Raw genomic sequence first — 16,113 nt, 5'->3', positions numbered from 1 at the left:
ATTTTTTGAATTTTGAAAATCAAAATTCGAATCCACTTAATAGGATTTCGATTGGATTTAGAATGGATCAATTTTTGGATTTTGAAAATCCAAATCAAGTTGCATCTAAGTCAAGTCAAGGCGGTTGAGGACCAAGATGAAAGTCGGCACAAGTTCACCTCACACCAGTGCAGTTAGGGCTTTTGGCTCCGGTTATTTTCGTGATTCTGCCTCGGTTTTAGAACCGAGACATATTGGGACGAGGCCAAAAGGCACCCCCTTTTGGCCTCGGTTATCACCCGAGGCCATAGAGTCTCTTTTCTGCCTCGGTTGCAAAGAGACTGAAGCCATAGGTGTTCAATATTTTTTTTTTAAATTTCGCAGGACCTTTGGCCTCGGTTATGGTATGAACCGAGGCCATATTGTGAATTTTGCTAAGCCTCGTGAGTTTGGGTTAGGATTGCACAATTCTTGGCGACGACGTTTCGATTCGAATGCAATTAGGGTTTCGAGGTGCGCAAATTCGTTCATGTGATGATTGCAGCGGCATGATAGTTAAGCGAACAATGATAGCCGATGCACCGAACCTGAAAAGATGTAAGATTGACGGTACCGAGAATGCGATTCAGAAGAAGTGTAGGGTGAACGGGTTGTACTCGCGGGGAGTGTCGGGGGATGCTGAATATTTCAGCAGTGGTTCTAGTTCTTGGAGCAGTGAAGGATCGTATAGGGTGGTGGTGGTGAGGTTCAGTCGAATTCGAATTCTTTTCTGTTCAATGGGAAAATGGTGAAGGAGGCATGTCGTCCTTCGCTTCTGCGGTCCTCACGTGGACGCCTTCAAAAGCTTCTGTCAAGGTGCAGCCTGCAAGTTCTTGAAGCGAAGATGCATACCCAATTGTATATTTGCACCTTGCTTTCGTTCTGATGAGTGCAAGAAATTTGCCAAGGTGCACAAGGTTTTCGGAGCCAGTAATGTGAGCAAGATCCTCATCAAAGTTCCCGAGGAGCAAAGAGAGGACACGGCGAATTCTCTCGCTTATGATGCCGAAGCCAGGCTCAGAGACCCCATTTATGGATGTATTGGTGCCATAGCTCTTCTTTAGAGGAAGATGGTGGAGCTTCAACACGACCTTGCCATTGCTAAGGATCGTCTTGCTCGTTATGTTGTCGTCGCCACCACCACTCCTTCCGCCGCCGCCACCACCTTCAATTCCCATGTTAGTTTGCCACCTTTCCTTGAATATTTCTCTTGCAACGACTTCAGTGACAACTTCTGGGCTTCCTTCCCCATTCCAACACCTTGAGCACCCAAAAATTACAGAAACATTACATCCAAACCGTCGTGTATGCATTTTCTGAGCATAATTGGGAATCAGAAACGATGCAGTTTTGAGAAAGTGTACCTGACCGGGGAAGAGGAATGAAGTTGAGGGTTTGTAATCGGTGAACAGAGTTTGGTGAACGGAAGGCTGAGATCCGGTGGAAACACTGAAATGGAGGTGCAACACAGAGAGGGTTCGCCTTCGCCTTCGCGTGGTTGCAGTGGTCGGAGGTGGTCAGAGACTCTGTGGCAACAGCGGAGAGAGAGAGAGAGAGGAAAGAGTTGCATAGGCGCGAAGAATAAGAAGGGGGTTCGCGAAATTGAAACCCTAAATAAATCATATGGCTTCGGTTCCTTTAACAATCGAAGCCATATACCCCTTTTTGGCACCGAGTCTTGTTGGACCGAAGCATATAGTTCTCTTTGGCACCGATTTTGGGCGAACCGAGGCCTATAGCTCTCTTTGGCTTCGAGTGTTAGGTGAACCAAGGCATAAAACTTGGCTGGAATTGCAAAAATGCCACTGCGCCATTATATGCTTCGGTTCCTGGCCAACCGAGGCATATAAGGCAAGGTAAAAAGGAAATTCTGCACTAGTGTCGTCTGAAGGTCAACCGAGTCACCTCGGTTGAAGGTTGGCCTAAGTTGGTCCCGACAAAAAATTAACTTAAGTCGGTCCTAGCCAAAGATCAACTCGTGTCGGTTCTGGTCGAAGATCGGCCTTAATTAGTCTCAAGCAAACGTCAGACTAAGACGACCTTGGTAAAGGGTTGGCTCGAGTAAGTCCCAACTAAAGGTTGGCCTGCATCGGCCCTAGTCGAAGGTTGACCCAAGTCAATCCAAGTTGAGTTGGCTAGGCTAAAGGTCACCCGAGTCAGCCAAGATCCAAGATAGGCTTGAGTTGGTCGCATTCAAAGGCAACCCCAAGTTAGTCTCAATCGAAGCTAAGCTCGCATTGGCAACGATCGAAGGTCGACCAGAGCGGGTCCCGACTGATTGGTCCCGAGGGTGGTCGGCTCGAGTCTGTTATGACCGAAGGTAGACATACGTTGGCCCCCTTACAAAATATCAAGAAAGAAGGTCAGTCAAGTCAACCTCGACCGAAGATTGATCTCAATCGTCCACGACCAAAGGTTGGCGTGAGTCGTCCCCGATTGAAGGTCAACCAAATCTTCCCCAACTAGGTCAATTTTGTCGACCCCAACTAAAGATCGACCAAGTCGGCCTGACAGAAGGTCGACAAATAGACATGTCAAAGTGAGCCAACCTGGCTCACATCGGTTGGCTCACCACGAGCCGGGTTGAAAATGAGTGAACCCAACCTGGCTCATTTTATGGTGAGCCAGAAATTTTGCAACCTGGCTCAACCCACCACGGGTTGGTGGGTTAGGTGGGTTGGTGAGCCCAACCCACATAAAAAAATTATCTATTTATTTATTTTTATATATTCAAATATTTAAATATTTTTTTAAGCAATCCATGAGAAGACAATGTTAGTATTATGGTGTTTGATTTAGTCCCACATCGCTTAGAATTGTGAGATGTGGTTCTCTATTTTACTATATGAGAGACCTTATGTAAAGCTTGAGATACACCAGAAATAAAAATACTTCCTAGTATAGTTGTGGACGTAGGCATACACATTGTACGTCGAACCACGTTAAATTCTCTGTGTCTATTTTTCTCTCCTTATTCTTTCCTTTATTGCCTTGTTCCTAACAAACAATCACAATAAAATCAAGAACCAATGTATTTATCATGCTTACCACCAATATATGATGAATTGTTTCAAAACAAATGTCCATATAGTCCAAGAAAACATGGCTAATATTACACATTTTCTATTATGCTATTCAATAAAATATAAATAAAAAAACTACACATTTTGTTCATGCTAATTTATAAAAATTTGTTTGTAAGACGGTTGCTTGAGTAATTTACTATAAAGATTATAGTTAAAGATTAAAGTATCAACGTGCATAACTTGACAATCAAATTAATTAAACATTCAAACTATTTAAATATTATTGAGAAACATTTTAGCATTTAAAAATATATAATTGTAAACCTATATAATTAGGATTAGTAAATAATTATTAAAAAAATAAAAAAAAAGTGTAAAAAAATGTTGGTGGGTTAAGTGGGTCAACCCACCTTCAACTCGGCTCGAACCCATTTAACTTGTAGGTTAAGTGAGTTAGGTTGAGATCAACCCACCTTTGAAAAATCTAAAATTTTCTCAACCCAACCCGGCTCGAACCCATGATGAGCCGGGATGGCTCACGGGTTGAAATTTATTTTGACATCTCTATCGACAGAGTTGGCCCGGACGAGTTTGCTCTGATTGAAGGTCGACTGAATTGGCTCAAGTCAACCTCAACTAAAGGTTCGCAAAAGTTTTCCAGTTGAAGTTCGACCCTAGTCGGCTCTAACCGAAGATCGTCCCATGTCAACTCTAATCGAAGGTTGAGTTTAGTTGCATAGGATTTAAGGTTGAGTCGAGTCGGCCTAAGTCAAAGTGTTGGGTTGAGTCGGTTTAATCCGAAAGGTTGAGTCGAATCTAGTCGACTACATTAGATCGATCTCATTGAATTTAATCTCATTGACAAAGTGGATTCAATCTAATTTTAGTTCATTTAAATTCAATTGAAAAAAAAAAACTAAATCTAATTGATCTAGTTAAAAGAGATCCGAATTTTAATCCAAATTCACTCTAACTAAATTGACTAGATTTAAATTATAGATCCAACCCATTTTATTGGATTAGACCGGGTATTGAAAAGTTCGATCAATACCTCTCCTTACATAATTTAGGTTCAAATCATCTAAATTCTATCAACTTCGTCACCTAGCTATGACATGACCACAACATGATAATATCACCTTCTTATAATTAAAAATAAAAAAACATAATTTGAAGAACTTACAATTATACACATGTATAATCTCTTCTTAATATGTATATTTTTACAATGATCATGCATCACAACCTTATATCATTCACCCATTTAAACAATAATTAACACAACTTATACTTATATTGAAAAAGGTTGTGGATTTAATTTCGCCACTAACACATTTTGTTTCTAATTTTAACTTGTAGATTGTAAATTTTATAAAATTTATTTTTAAGTGTTTTTTATTTTTAAATTTAATCATTTTTATAAAATTTAACCGTGTTTCATCTAAAATTTATTTTAAACTAAAATAATTATTACAATAAATAAATTATCTAAAAAATAAACATTACTTATAATAAGTAAAAATTATTTTAAATTAATTTAATAATTAAAATAATAATAATAATGTTATTAGTTTTTGTTATAAAAATAAATATTATATATACGCGCGTGTTTTGAATATATATATATATATATATATATATATATATATATATATATATATATATATATATATATATATATATATATATATATATAATACGTCGTGAAAATTAAATAAAATATTAGCATCATTTAGCATGAACTAAGTGTATTAATATGTGGCTCTTATAAATTTTACATAAAACAAGTCTGATAATTAGGTTAGTATTATACCTATTAAAATTTAGTCTACCAAACGTGACGAATGAAAAAAAAAACAATTCAATTACTTAAAATGGATAATATTTTTTTTCTAAATACTTATAAAATAAAAATAAATAAGAGAAATAAAATAAAATAATTTTTAATTATAATTTGTTCGTGCATAAATTAAAAATAAATTTGGAAAAAAATAAACAGAAGACATTTTAACGTAATATAATTTCTATTATTTAATATATTTTTTCCGTATTTTTTTCTATTAATATTTATGGAAAATAAATTATTTTTCAGTATTACCGTGTGTTTCTGTTAACATTTGTATCCATTATTACACTAAAAACGTAAAAGTTAATGCACAATGCTTAAAAAATAATAATAACGTATGTTAAGTGGCATCGGCTGACAAACCAAACAACTCGTTAGAATATGTTTGAGAACTTTGTTTTTTTCCAGAAAAGCTTTAAAATAAATAATTAAATTTCTAGAATAAATGTAAAGACAATATATAGAAAAGAAATATGTTTTATTTCTTCTAAAATCCGTAGTATTAAATATAAAGGTTAAAATATTTTTTGGTTCCAATTTTAGTCAAGTTTTTTTTTAAATAAGTCTTAATTTTGGTTTTGTATTCAAATAGGTCTCAATTTTCATCAATTTTGTTCAATTAGGTCATTTTTTGCTAACACCATTTAAATCATTAACAGTCATGAACAGTGATCGCCACGTGTCACTTCGTGATTTTTTTGAATTCTTTTATTTTTATTTAATTTTTTAAAATGTACACGTGTCAACCCAGTAGTGTGCCACTGTCACTTCGTGATTTTTTTGAATTTTTTTGAATTTTTTTAAATATTTTTTTTGAATTTTTTTTTAAATTTTTTTTAAATGTCCATGTGTTAATCCAGTAGGGTGTCACGTGTCAAAGTCAATGTTCTATATTCAATCTGTTCCCTATATTTGTTATTTTTGTTCAATTAGGTTCCAATTTTTGTTAACATTAATCAATTTGGTCCCTATCAAAGATGTGACCAAATTTAATTTTTATATCAAAGTTATAATGATGTGAATTTTAATATATTATATAAAAATATTTAATAAAAAATGTGAATTTTAATATAAAAACTAAATTTGGTTTAATTTGGAGAGGGACCAAATAGGTTAATGTTAACAAAAATTGGAACCTAATTGAACAAAAATAACAAATATAGGGATCAAATTGAATATAGAACATTGACTTTGACACGTGGCACGCTACTGGGTTGACACGTGGACATTTGAAAAAACTTTAAAAAAAATTTCAAAAAGAAATTCAAAAAAAAAATATAAAAATATAAAAAAACCACGAAGTGACATGTGGCACGTTACTGGGTTGACAATGTACATTTAACAAAATTTAAATAATTTAAAAAAAATAAAAAAAATAAAAATAAAAAATATTCAAAAAAACCACGAAGTGACACGTGGCAGTCAGTGTTCATGACCGTTAATGATTTAAACGGTGTTAGCAAAAAAGGACTCAATTGAACAAAATTGACGAAAATTAAGATCTATTTGAACACAAAATCAAAATTAGGACTTATTTGAAAAAATTTGAAGAAAATTGAAAAAAAGTATTTTAACCAAATATAAACATCGGAAAACAAGAGTTTTATCGAGAAAAAAAAAACACTAAATGAGTGCAAATTGTGAAACCTTCCATAACTCAAATCTTAATATCTTATAAGGTGTTTTGAGACGGTAAAATATTCCACTATTTGAAAGATGTAAAAATGTGTTTTTACACCATAGCAAATAACTATCATCTTATATGAACACTTACAAAAATAAATCAAACTTTCCTTTTTTGCATGGAATATTTGGGGTTTGACAAAATGAAGAAATGGACCCAACGTCAGGCCATGGGCCCATTTACTTTTTACAAACTTATGGTGTTGCTTCCTGCACCTCCGTATTTTGTCCATGCACCTCCATATCGAAGGCGAAAAGGCATTTTTGCCTTATCTTCTTTTTTGATCCTTCAAGCACACCCCCTCTTTCCCTTCTTCCTCATTGTTGACACCTTCTTCCTTGTACCCATCACATTTGTGGTGTCAAATTAAATACAGAAAGTGGAAAAGGGTTGGATTTGATTGATGACCAAGGGACGAGTGGTGTTGCAAAGCGTTCATGACCTCCATCGATGGAAAAAAAGGGACCCCAATCTGAGTCGTGAAAACGGGGATTCCCGGTAACTTTTGCATTTTGAAAAAGGGGATTCGGGGTGGCTAGAAGAATATGGAAAGGTAAAAATGTTTCTCAAAAAGAGAATTCGCATTTCGGAACGTAAAATTTACCTCAATCTGAAATTTAAATTTATATCATAGATTCTACCACCTGGAACCTAGTTTACGTTCTAAATTATCATCAAATTTATTACAAATTTTACAATTTATAATGTAAATTTGTATTAAAGATCGTACAATTTAATATGTAATTTACATTTAAAGTTATTTTCTAATTTTACATAATAGATTATAAAATCCGGAAAATCCATTAAAGTCAAATTTAGAAATGGTAACTTGTCTTTGTTGGTTGATAAAATATATATATTTGTTTTGAGTATAATATTGTGTTGATATGTGTGAACAAGACTTTATTTTATTGAATCTGGTGTTTGAGATGTTTTGGGGGAAGAAATTGGTATTTGGCCAAATGATCCTCGTTAAAAAAAAGTTTGATTTTGAGAAAACAGAAAATGATAGAATTTTCTTGTTTGGTAGTGTCCAAAATATTATTCACTTCTATAATATTGTGAATCTTGATTTCCCCTCCGATTAATAAGGAATTTTGTACAATACAAATCCCATAAAATGCAACAAATAACAGCATCACTGTATGATATTAGGTGATAAACTAAAATTATTAAATCTGTAATGTAAAATAAAAAATAACAAACCTGATATTAACCCACCTCAAATTCCTGAGGTCAAACACAAAATGTTTTACTATTGACATTGTTCACAACACCAAATACATCTAAAAGTAGAAGAAACATAAAAGCTATATCATCAAATAAATAAATAAGTATATCTTTCAAGGAATATATATACCAATTAACAAATTAGTATGGTAGTTTTCATCATTGATGTCCTTTATACTTTTAAATTTGAAAAGTTTTAAAGTACACTTGTAATGGGTTGTGGCCTTATAAATGTTGTTTTTATGAACAATAGCTTAAAACACACTTTAAATTGACTTCTGTTTTTTATGATTTTGAAATTATACATTATATAACTTCAATCTTATATTAGCTTCTCCTCTCAAAAATTCACATCTTCCTTTTTAATCATTGTAGGTATGACATCACTTGACCATCATAATGTTTGTTATATTATATATATATATATATATATATATATATATATATATATATATAAAATTAATATTTAATATATACTAAGAAAAGTTAAAGTTGTGCATGGATATTTTAGATTACCTTTCGATATGTAAGAATCATCTACATATCATATCATGTTAAATTTCTTTTACACATAAACCAAAATAAAAAGAAATAAGTAAATGATACTGTTAGTAATTTTGGGTCATGCATATATATAATACATAATTAAATGTGTTAGGGCCATTATTTATAAAGCCAAATAATAAAGTGATCTGACTAAATTAAAGATTTGGCTAAAGGCATATGTCATGAAAATAAATATTGTGTAGAGACCAGTTAGTAATTTTTAATTTGATGAGGGGCCAAATTAGAAATATTAAAACTTAAGTAATTCAGTTTATAAATGGTCGTGATCCCCTTCTGAGAGCACACAGAGAGTCATAACGTACTTTTCCTGTTCCTTTCCCTCTATCTCCATCAAGAGAGAAAACCAAAGGAAAATCAAGGTGCTCTACAGAGAAAGATCACTGCGCATATAGGAGTGCTCTAATATTATCGTTATGGCCAATTCAGGTACGCTTCCGTTTACTTTTTACAGCATGATTATCAGTATGGGATATTGTTTATGATTGATTGTTAGAATCAATAATAGGATCATATTCTGTGTTTATACTTACATGTGATATCAGAGCCACCCATGTGTTTATCAATAATAGGATCATATTCATGTTTGTCTTTGGTTAATTTAATTAATTTCTATTCAGAACCCTAAATCCTTAATTTTGAAACCCTTAATCCCAATTTTGTTTTTGGGAGAAAAACCCCAAATTGAGAATCCAAGGTTTCTTAAAACCCTAATTGAAGTAAATTATTTTAATTAATTTTGAATTTTGGGTTCAAGACATTTGAACATAAGGATTTATATTTTAGAATATAAATAATTTTATTTATTTTATATATTTTTTTGGTTGTTTAATATATAAAATAAATATATTTGGTTTTGGAATAAATATATAATCAAATTTTGGTTTTGTTTAATATTTTAAATGAATTAATTGAATCAATAAGTCACCAAAGTGACCTCTCTTGAGTAGATAGTTCGTGAAAAAATGTTAAATGTTGGTGTTTATCTACATTCATGCGGGTATTGATCGGCCCAAAGGAAGATTAATATTTGGCCGAATTGCATACACACATGTGATGATAAACGTGTGATAATGATAAGGATTTGCTTTGTCGATGATAAATTAATCCAAAGATTGATTTGTTGTTGGATGTGCTTTATTATCAATGTTTGGTCATTACAACAAGATACCCCTAGCAGTTAGTATTACTGTCCAAAGACTTGATATTAATGGTGCATTGGGTGTTTTGGGATGGGTTAAACCATTATTTGAATATATATTTGTAATGATTTATTTTATTATGTGAGCATAATTAGTTAATTCCTCTTGTTTTATATACAGCTACAATTGCTTTTGTATCTGCTAATATGAATTCTGATCTGATCCTCAACGAAACAATTTTTTAAGGACTGGAAAAGGAACATGGAAATTGTTCTCAACTGCATAAGTCTAAAGCATAGTCTTGCTATGGTCTGTTCTGAGGTCAATTTAGCGTCAGTACCTAGTAACACTTGGTGGTTAGACTCAGGTGCTACTACTAACATTAGTGTTTCTATGAAGAGTTGCCTGAACTACCGGAAGCCAACTGATTCTGAAAGATGGATATATGTTGGAGATGACAAATCGGTGGAGGTGGAGGCTATTGGGCACTTTAGATTATTATTATGTACTGGTTTTTATTTGGATTTGAAAGACACTTTTGTTGTGCCGTCATTTAGACGAAACTTAATTTCAGTTTCTTATTTGGACAAATCTGGTTATTCTTGTTCATTTGGAAACAATGAATTTAGTTTGTCTTTTAATTCAAATATTGTTGGAACTGGTTCACTTTTGACTTATGATAATCTATATTTGCTTGATACTGTGACCACCTATAATGAAACCCTCAATACAGAATCTCATGGTACTAAACGTAAAATTGACAATACTCAATCAGGAGCATTATGGCACAAGCGCTTAGGTCACATCTCTAAAAATAGAGTTGAACGACTTGTGTCAAATGGAATCTTAGAGTCCATTGACTTCACAAACTTTGATGTTTGTGTTGAATGCATTAAAGGCAAACAGACCAAAGCGAAGAGATTAGGTGCATATAGAGCTTCAGACGTCTTAGAGTTGATTCATACAGATATTTGTAGGTTATTTCCTACACCTTCTTGGAATGGTCAACAATACTTTATATCATTCATAGACGATTACTCAAGATATGCATACTTATTTCTTATACATGAAAAGTCACAGTCTTTGGATGTGTTCAAATCTTTTAAAGCAGAAGTTGAAAATCAACTCAATAAAAGAATTAAGTCTGTTAGATTTGACCGTGGTGGTGAGTACTATGGCGGATATGATGGATCAGGTGAACAACGTCTAGGACCTTTTGCCAGGTACCTAGAGGAGTGTGGAATTGTCCCACAGTACACCATGCCAAGATCACCTAGTATGAATGGTGTAGCTGAGAGAAGAAACCAGACTCTTAAGGATATGATAAGGAGTATGATTTGTCATTTCACCTTACTAGAGTCACTCTAGGGAGAGGCACTAAAGATGTCAGCTTATATTCTAAACAGAGTACCAACTAAAGTAGCTACCAAAACACCTTATGAGCTTTGGATTGGGCGAAAGCCTAGTCTAAAGCATTTCCATGTGTGGGGTTGTCCAGCTGAGGCAAGGCCTTATAAGCCAAATGAAAAGAAATTAGACTCCCGAACAGTAAGTAGTTACTTTATTGGTTATTCTGAGAGATCCAGGGGATATAAATTTTATGATCCCATATTAAAGATAATTTTTGAGACAAGACTGCTACATTCTTTGAGGATATTGAGTTTGGGGGGAAGAATCAGATTAGAAAATTTGTTTTGGAGGAAGAATCGGTAATAATTCCAGAACCGATTCAAACAATTACTTTTAATGAAGTAAGTTCGGAACCTCCACAAAACATTGCTGATGAACCCCACACTCAAGATGATTTGATTGTTCGTGAAGAACAAACTCAAGATCCTTAACAACCTATGCTTCATGAGCCAGCACCTTTGCAGAGATCCATGAGAGAAAGGAGAAGTGTCATTTCAGATGATTATGTTGTATTTCTCCAAGAAAATGAAGATCCTAACAATGGTGTGATGGAAGATGATCCAATCACCGTCCGTCAAGCCATACAGGATCCTGATTCAGAAAAATGGATTGAAGCAATGAGGGAAGAGTATAAATCCATGCAAGACAATAAGGTTTGGGAACTTGTCCCATTACCAGAAGGTGTGAAACCCATTGGTTGTAAATGGTTATTTAAGACCAAACGAGATTCTAACGGTAATGTGGAGAGGTATAAGGCTCATCTTGTAGCTAAGGGATTTACTCAAAAAGAAGGGATTGACTTTAAAGAGACTTTTTCTCCAATTTCATCAAAAGACTCTTTTAGGACAATTATGGCTCTTGTTGCACATTATGATTTGGAGCTTCATCAAATGGATGTCAAAACGGAGTTTCTCAATGGTGACATTGACAAGACAATCTATATGGTGCAAACAGAAAATTTTGTGTCGGGAGACCTAAATAATATGGTTTGCAAATTGACTAAATCCATTTATGGACTAAAACAAGCATCCTGTCAATGGTACCATAAATTTCATCAAGTAATTCTCTCATTTGGCTTCGAGATGAATCTTGTTGATGATTGATGACATTCTGCTTGCCACTAGTGATATAGGCATATTGCATGAAACTAAGAAATTTCTGTCAAAGAATTTTGAAATGAAAGATCTTGGTGACGCCTCCTTTGTATTAAGAATTCAGATACACCGAGATCGATCTCGGGGTATTCTAGGATTATCACAAAGGAGCTATATCGATAAAGTTCTTAAAAGGTTTAGAATGCATGAATGTAAATCTGGGGATAGTCCAGTTGCTAAGGGAGACAAGTTCAGTCTCAATCAGTGTCCAAAGGGAAATTTGGAAATTGAGGAAATGAAGAAGATTCCTTATGCATCAGCTATAGGGAGTTTGATGTATGTCCAAGTATGTACGCGTCCAGACATAGCATACATAGTTGGGGTTCTAGGCAGATACTTAAGCAATACAGGAATGGACCATTGGAAAGCAACAAAGAGGGTCATGAGATATTTAAAGAGAACAAGAGGTTATATGCTCACATACAGAAGGTCAGACCAGTTGGAGATCACTGGGTTTTCTGACTCAGATTTTGCAAGATGTCAAGATAGCTTAAAATCTACTTCAGGTTACATTTTTATGTTGGCAGGTGGTGCGGTTTCTTGGCGTAGTGTCAAGCAAACCCTTACAGCTTCATCCACCATGGCAGCAGAATTTGTAGCATGCTGTGAGGCATCTAATCACGGGATATGGCTGAGAAATTTTGTCACAGGGCTAAAAATTGTGGAAAGCATTGAAAAACCACTTAAGTTATATTGTGATGATAAATTAGTTGTATTGTATTGCAACAACAATAGGAGCTCGACTAAGTCGAAGCACATCAACATTAAGTTCATAGTTGTTAAAGAAAGAGTACATAGTGGACATATTTCCATAGAACATTTAGGGACAAACTCCATAATTGCAGATCCTCTAACTAAAGGACTTCCACCCAAGGTCTTTCATGAGCATGTTGCTCACATGGGTGTTTTACAGTTTGAGGAATTTGAGGTTTAGTGGGAGATAATTATTTTTATATGTTTTATGTTTTATGTTCTATGTTTAATTTCTAGTATGCATACATTAAACTTTTAGACATATTTGGTTATTTATATATGTGGTTTTAATTTTACACTTTGTACATTAAGTTTTTATATTGATCTCATTAAGTTAAAGTTTGGACCAGTTGAAAATAGATGCGTATATACAGATCACCTTCACATAATTTTTCATGCTACACATTTCATGATGAATCCATGTCATTTGGTTGTGTCAAGATTAGTGATCATTATTTGTTTTATTTACGATTGATGCAATGAAAAACTGGTTTGGTTCTACATACTGATATAATCAATGGAGGGAACTTTTGGGGTATGCTCGAGTAATATAATGGCAATTTTGAGCTCATAAAGTCTAACACATTTAGAAGGTTGTAAGGACATATATATTTGTGACCAATGGGAGATTGTTAGTAATTTTGGGTCATGCATATATATGATACATAATTAAATGTGTTAGGGCCATTATTTATAAAGCCAAATAATAAAGTGATCTGACTAAATTAAAGATTTGGCTAAAGGCGTATGTCATGAAAATAAATATTGTGTAGAGATCAGTTAGTAATTTCTAATTTGATGAGGGGCCAAATTAGAAATACTAAAACTTAAGTAATTCAATTTATAAATGGTCGTGATCCCCTTCTGAGAGCACACAGAGAGTCATAACGTACTTTTCCTGTTCCTTTCCCTCTATCCCCATCAAGAGAGAAAACCAAAGGGAAATCAAGGTGCTCTACAGGAGGAAGATCACTGCGCATATAGGAGTGCTCTAATATTATCGTTATGGCCAATTCAGGTACGCTTTCGTTTACTTTTTACAGCATGATTATCAATATGGGATATTGTTTATGATTGATTGTTAGAATCAATAATAGGATCATATTCTACGTTTATGCTTATAGATACTGCTCAAAAGAAGTATAGTTTGTATTGCACGATAAGGTTCTTATATAAGAAGATAGTACAATATTATAGTATCTATAGGTCTCATAATACATGATGATGAAGAAAGATGCAATAAATTAAATGATATAAAAAAATTAACTTGAAGCCAAAAACAAATATTTAGAGAACAAAATACATAAACCATTGAGTAAAGAACATAAAAATAAAAGAAACCCCAAAGTACAGGAAAGAAGGTTTACATGTATTTCCATTTAGGTATAATTATTGGTATAGTACCCAGTTTGGGGCTAGTGTGTCAAATAGGTACCCCGTTTAAAAAATATGTCAATTGCATCCTAACTTTTGAAAAAGTGCTTCAATTAGGTCCCTTTCAGACATAGTTGACTAACGTCGTTAGTCAATGTACCACATGTCAATATGTGTTTTTTTTTTATTTTTTTTTTGTTTTTTTTTTATTTTTTAATTTCTTTTAAATTTTTTGAAAAAATAAATAAAAATGCCACGTGTCAAGTCCCTATGTGTGACACGTGGCATTGCAATGCCACATGTCAGTATCACTATCAAATGTCATTGTGTTGATTTCGATTTAGTCCCCATATATGTTTTTTTGTTTCAATTTAGTACCTACTTATATATATCTGATTCAATTTTGACCTAATATTTTTTAATAATTAAATTCCATTTTTTATAAAATTAAAAGTAATTAAGTATAAAAGGTTTACAAAAATTAAGTATTTGATATTTATATTAAAATTTAGTGGGTACTATACGAGTAATAAAGTATAAAAGGTTTACAAAAATTAAGTATTTGACACATTAGCCCCAAACTGGGTACTATACGAGTAATTACACCTTCCATTTAAATAACCCTAAGTGTAGAAGAAAAGCATACATTTGATGAAAAACTCAACCATATAATACCAATGCTTTCATAATAAATCATGACAAAAGATACACACATACAAAAAAAAAATTCTTTCATAACCAAGATATAAAAGAGAAATCATATCAAAAGTAATATAACATACTAAGACAATTAAGATACGAATATAAGAAGGAGAAGATACACATAAACAAAAAGAATACAACTTTCATCAATAACTAAACCTCCAATACAAACTAGTCTCACACTAGATGATGATGATGAAAAAAAGATAGAATAAGTTAAATGACATATGTGTTCTTATATGGAACCAAACGATGTCAAGAACCTTCGGTCTTCTTCTACTGATACTCCTCATATCTTGCCTTAGGACTGTTCTTGGTATTGCCTCCAGAGGGAGAGTATCCGGAAACACTCTGACACTTAAGTTAATAATGCTTTAACGTGATGTGTATGAATGAAAGTGATAAAAGCATACCTTTGACTTTAGCTGCTGAACCCTATTTTATATTATTCATTTCCTAATCCTGTCACTATTACTTACAGACCGTTCTTATTCTTTTGATCAACGTTGATATACTCCATTAACACCTAACCATAAACTGTTAATGATCGTTTCATTCCTCTCTGTCTGAAATTATATGCCCCTTGTCTACACATTTGTACACCAGTTCCCCTGCCCTAGGCCAGGATGCCCACCTGACCATCATTAGGTCGGAATATACCCGACCTCTATGCCATGGTAGCACATCTCTTCCTGCACATGCTAGGTTGGAAACACTTCCTCACACTTCCTTAGGCCAAGATATAAATGACCTGCTCCAAAGCAGGTTGGGGCACGATAGTGCCGACCTCTTCCTTCATCGCCAATATACCAGCTAGCCTACCTATACAAATAAATGATAACGAAAAGAGATTTTTTTTTTACTGAAAGCAAAATCAAAAGGAAAGATACACACGTACGAAAATACCTTCTTTCAGAACGAAGATAAAAATAAAAAAAAATAGATCAAAAGTATCATACCATACTATCAGAACAAAGACCAGAAGAAGATACACACATACAAAAGGACCTTCTATCAGAATGAAGGGACGAAAAACAAATTGGATTAAAATATACCTAACCTTCAAGCTTACGGTCACTATATAAGAAGTAGAAGAAGAACCTGAAGACAAATAATATAACATGAGTAATGATTTTTTGATAAAGAAGTTTTTAACAAAGTTTGACAAAGCTGACGTGGTGTGTTATGTGTCATGTTTATTTATTTTTTT

Source organism: Vigna unguiculata, chromosome 3 (assembly GCF_037176805.1).
Source record: "Vigna unguiculata cultivar grain cowpea cultivar isolate G323 ecotype 2 chromosome 3, ASM3717680v1, whole genome shotgun sequence".
Classification (NCBI taxonomy): Eukaryota; Viridiplantae; Streptophyta; class Magnoliopsida; order Fabales; family Fabaceae; genus Vigna; species Vigna unguiculata.
Note: the sequence above shows the minus strand (reverse complement) of the source record.